The sequence below is a fragment of the Ursus arctos genome, unplaced genomic scaffold (genome assembly GCF_023065955.2).
Source record: "Ursus arctos isolate Adak ecotype North America unplaced genomic scaffold, UrsArc2.0 scaffold_27, whole genome shotgun sequence".
NCBI lineage: Eukaryota > Metazoa > Chordata > Mammalia > Carnivora > Ursidae > Ursus > Ursus arctos.
Genome location: NW_026622952.1, coordinates 34452466 through 34457523, shown reverse-complemented (window position 1 = coordinate 34457523; position 5058 = coordinate 34452466).

The window sequence follows — 5058 nt, the reverse complement described above, 5'->3', positions numbered from 1 at the left end:
TCTACCTTTCCTCTCTTCTGGGTCGTCGATCAAACACTCGAGCTGACAGAGGTTGATAAAAAATGGGACTTTGGGAGGACTCTGACCTTGTTCCTGCCATGTTCTCCATCACCTCCTGCACCAAAGCTTAGAATTTTTTACTGGGAACAGTGTCAGTACTTATTCAGACATCTTCCTTCCTTGTTTTGTTTGCTCATTTGTGCAGAAGATAATGTTTTGCCTCCTGGCCGGACCCCAGATGTTACCTTCCGTATACATGTACACAGGGAGCTGCAGTACTGAAATATTAATTTAATTCTTGCTTTCTCATTTTAGAAATTTACCCTCCACGAGCTCTCCAGTTAGCTGGGGGAAGACACAACGTGCCGAGCAGGTTATGTTATGACAGCCATCAACTTCCGGTGTTACGTTCGTTAGAACATACGTTACGAAGTGAGCAGTGACTTTGATGTCAATAAAGAATTCTATATCCAGAACCATAATACCTTGCTGATTACCTTTCAGTAGATTCCATGGTGACCCCCGAGGAGAGGGACAATTTAATGAAGCTGTTAATATTTCCATAAAACAAGCAATCTGATAAATTCTCTTTTGGTAGGCACCTTTGCAGAGCTAGCCTAAGTGGCTGTCCCACATGAAGCATTATCTTTTCTTGTACAACACTGAAAGCTTACATGCTGCTTGACAAATTTGAATTTTAAAAAGTCAGAATGATTGGCACTTGGTGACTTACACAGAAATATAAAGTGGTACAAGAAAATTGCCCATTTCTTTTAGATTTACATTTTATGTATTTTTTTTTCTTTTAAGAAGCGATAAGACATGTAATTTCCATCACCTTCCACCAGTTATGTATGAAAGAGGCTACAAGTTCAGCTCTGTAGGGGAAAAGCAAGTCGTGGGGAGAGCTGACATCACCACGGAAAAGCAGACAGCTTCCCCAGCTGCCTTTTACTTTGGTTCTAGAGATGGTTATTTGCAGACTAAGACCAAAATCCCAAGACAGAGGTACTGCAAGTCTTGAAAACCATTCTGCTGCCCCTCGCTTCCCGACCACCACCCCAAGACATCACTTACCCAATGTCTATCCAGGTCCATTAAATGCAAGGAGAAAAAGGAAGCAGGTATAATTAGAGTTTACATATGAAGACTTCTCTTTATGTGTTGGGTGCTCCAGAATTTTTGGCATAAAGCCATTATTGTCTATTCCTTAATTTGGTCAACTAACATTTACTGACATACAATAGCAAAGCACCCACTCTGCCCACCTGCTAAGTTAACATTTCCTCATTGAACTTCATTATAATTTTGAAGATGTGTGGCAATAAAGGTAATCGGGGCCGTCAACTCATAAAAATCTTGCTTAGAAATCTTGAATTTTTAAAAAAATTAAAAAAAATTTTTTAAAGATTTTATTTATTTATTCGACAGAGAGAGAGACAGCCAGTGAGAGAGGGAACACAAGCAGGGGGAGTGGGAGAGGAAGAAGCAGGCTCCCAGCAGAGGAGCCTGATGTGGGGCTCGATCCCAGAACGCCGGGATCACGCCCTGAGCCGAAGGCAGGTGCTTAACCGCTGTGCCACCCAGGCGCCCCTAAAATTTTTTTTAAAAGATTTTATTTATTTATTTTAGAACGAGAGAGAGCATGAGGAGGAGCAGAGGGGGAGAAAGAGGGAGTGGGAAAGAATCTCAAGCAGACTCCGTGCTCAGTGTGGAGCCTGATGGGGGGCTCGATCCCATGACCCCTGAGATCATGACCTGAGCTGAAACCAAGAGTCGGATGCCCAACCAACTGAGTCATCCAGGCGTCCCAGGAATCTTGCATTTTTTTGATATTAATATTCTGATAGATCAATCTGCAGTCTGTATCTCTTCCATTATGAACAACTGACCTCATCTTCTAACGTACATGTAAAAATATATAAATTCACAGCAACACACATGTAATTTCTTTTCTAGAATTTTCATTGACTTCTTTTCTGGTTTAGCCCGTATTCCAGTCATCATTGTACTTAAGGTTTAACCGTTCTCTCTAGTTTGGACTGCTTCATGGAAATATAAACAATTATTCCTCTGAAAAACAGAAACCATGGTACTTTGGCTCTAAGTGCAGCTGTGGAGCTGTGAAAAGCGATTTTTGACCTTGACGACTACTGGATTAAGAACCAAGATATTCTGACAGGAGACTTTTATCACAACATCTATATGTGTTCACTGAGCCAGCAATGAGGTTCATTTATTCAGCATTTGTTTGAGAGAGGGGGGTAAGCCCTGTGAGGTAAGGGCTGGCTTATCTTGTTTGATGTTGGTATTCGCAGCACTGAGCACATAGAGAATTAATACAAAATGATTGAATGTTACTGATTTTGCAGATGAGGAGACGAACACTCCAAGAATGTGAGTCCCTTCTGAAGGTCATTTGGGTAGTAAAAAATGGAACTAGAGTGCAGACTCTGGTTTGAGTCCAAGCCCTGTGCCTTTCTCCCATGACAACCCCTGATACACACACCAGCTGCTTTCTAGACTCCCTGCCTGTTTCCGGGCTGCAAGGCACATCCTTTTCTGGGCGAGAAGAGGTGGTGGGGGAAGTGGTAAGCGGTATCTTGGTAGGGCAGACATCGTGAATGCCATCAAAGCCCCATTTGAGGGAGCCCCCAAAGAATCTCACCTTGACAATGAGAATCTCTCATTGTTTTCATTGGGATCCCCCACCTTCGAGGTCCTGAAATACATCCCAGGTGATGCTACAGGTGGGGCATAGATAACCCACAGTCCTGTAAGCAGAGGAGCCAGGCCCAGCCGGGGACAATGGTCCTTACAATCGTCTGAGCGTGTTCACCTCTAGGTGAAGCCCCCTCTCCTTGCTCTTGATTTGGCTGAAAACGTAGTGAGCCTCCAGTCTGTGGTAGGTGGGGAAAGAGCCTCAATTAGAAACCAAAATACAAGGTATTAGCAAGAGAGATCTAACATTTACACTCGCACTTGGAGTTACAAGGTGTTAATGAGCAAGATAAACCAAGGAATGCATTTTTCTTCCTCCTTGGCTGCCTGGGTTGGCTGTGGGTGCAGAATAATTGAAACCTCAACTTCTGAGACTATGAATCAGGAGGGTTTCCTGTATTATGAATGATGTCATGTTGTAAGATGAGAGACTTGCTGTGAAACGCAGGAACATTCAGGGTAATGTGTTTGCAGCAAGCAGGATCCTGAATTTATTGCAGAGCGGAGTGTGTGAGCTGACCAAAATGGAGAATGATGAGGAGAAACTAAATTATGCATGACAGTCTTTACAGAGCAGAGGAAGGAAGAAAGCTTAATGATGTTGTGGTTGAAGGACCAGCAGCAATTGGTGATGTATTGGCTGGAGATTGGTAAGAAGAGAAATGGAGCTGTGAAGACTCAAAGACTATGGACGAGCGTGACAAAGACCAAGCCCTGGATGTGGGAGGGGGAGGGGAACCAAGGGCTCGTATGTAATAAGTTTTAGTGGCAACAAGCCAGCCAAGTAAAGTTAACTTGACATTAAAAATCATCATCTTAATCTATGTAGCTCTTTCAAGCTTGACTCTTATCAAAGCAAAAAAAAAAAAAATCTATGGTTAATGATGAAGTATTTTTCTCTTTGCTTTCCTGGCATCCACGAAACACAGTACATAATTTCATTATTGAATCTACAGGCTGGACCATGAGATAAAGAATGATGTGTCTGCGGTAGTGAGAAATTAGACAGAACCAACTGTTTATTCTCATCATTCTTCTCCCGTTAGGCTAAATTAATGTAGTTAACAAGCTTTTGTTTGGATTAGTGGCTCAGATCTGGGATGTGCCGATCAGAACACATGATTATTACAGTAGCTATTATTTAAGGAGTGCTGACGGTATCCTCAAGCCCTATGTGTAACACAGAACGGTTCTTTTGTTCCACCAGAATGAGGGGCTACACGTTTGAATAGAATAATGAAGTTCAAGAAAATCTGATTTACTTCCTTGGGGCCTATGGAAATCTCACGGATAGCCTTTCTTATTGACCTGTGCCCCGTTTCTCTGGTTTTTCTTTTTTGTTTGTTTGTTTGTTTTTTAAGCAACTGTAACACTGTGTGCAATTTTACACCCGGCCCAACGCAAGGTTGGGGTTAGCTTGAGAGACGTGTACAGGGTGCGGCTGGGAAGGGTTAGCAGGCTTCCGCGCGCACAGCTCTGGCCCTTCCACGCCCTTTGGGTGGAAACTGAGCGGGCCATGCAAAGCGCAAATGCAAATGTAACTTCGAGACATCTGTGCCTCGAGGCATAGCGTCCCGCCGTACCCGCCCTACCAGTCCTGCGGGGAAACTGTCAAGCTCTACCCTCCACATTCCCCACGACACAGTGACACCGCAGGCCCGTTCCAGAGGCCAAAACCAGGCCTCCTTACTTCCTGCCCTTTTCAGTTTCACGGCACTAGACTCCTTCGGGTCGTCTTTTATTTACTAATACTATTGATTTACAGCGAGAGGTTTAAGTGGACGGTAGATGCCGGGGTGGGGGTTCGGTAAAAACAAACTCACCACCACCAAGCAAAACCACCCAACCCTCAGATTCGGAGATGTGAAAAATGCGACGATTATCAAGTCAGAGCCCCGGGAGCCCCCGCGAGCAGTCCTCCGTGGGGCCCAGGCTGGGGACCACGAGCGCGGGCAGAGGCTCGGGGAGCTCGGGGCGCAGGTCGGCCGGGCCGCCACCGTTGCGGGGCGATCACTGCGGGTCCCAGCCCCGCGGCCTCGGGGCGGTTTCAAGGGCATCCAGGAGCCGGCGCCGGTCAGGGTCAAATCCCAAACCATCCGCCTCAACACAGGGAGGCCGCCAGGCCCGGAGGAGTCTTTTGTGCGCTGGTCCTAAAGGTCTCCCGCCACACCGCCGGCCGAGCGCGCTGTGGGCCCCGGACAAAGAAGCGGAGGCGACCTTGCCCAGGACTTCCCCGCCTGGCGCGCGCCCGCCGGGGCCCCCTCCCCAGAGCGCGTGGCCGCCCGTCCGCAGTCACCTTCCGGCCCCGCCGCGGCCCCGCCTCTTCTCCCGACTTCC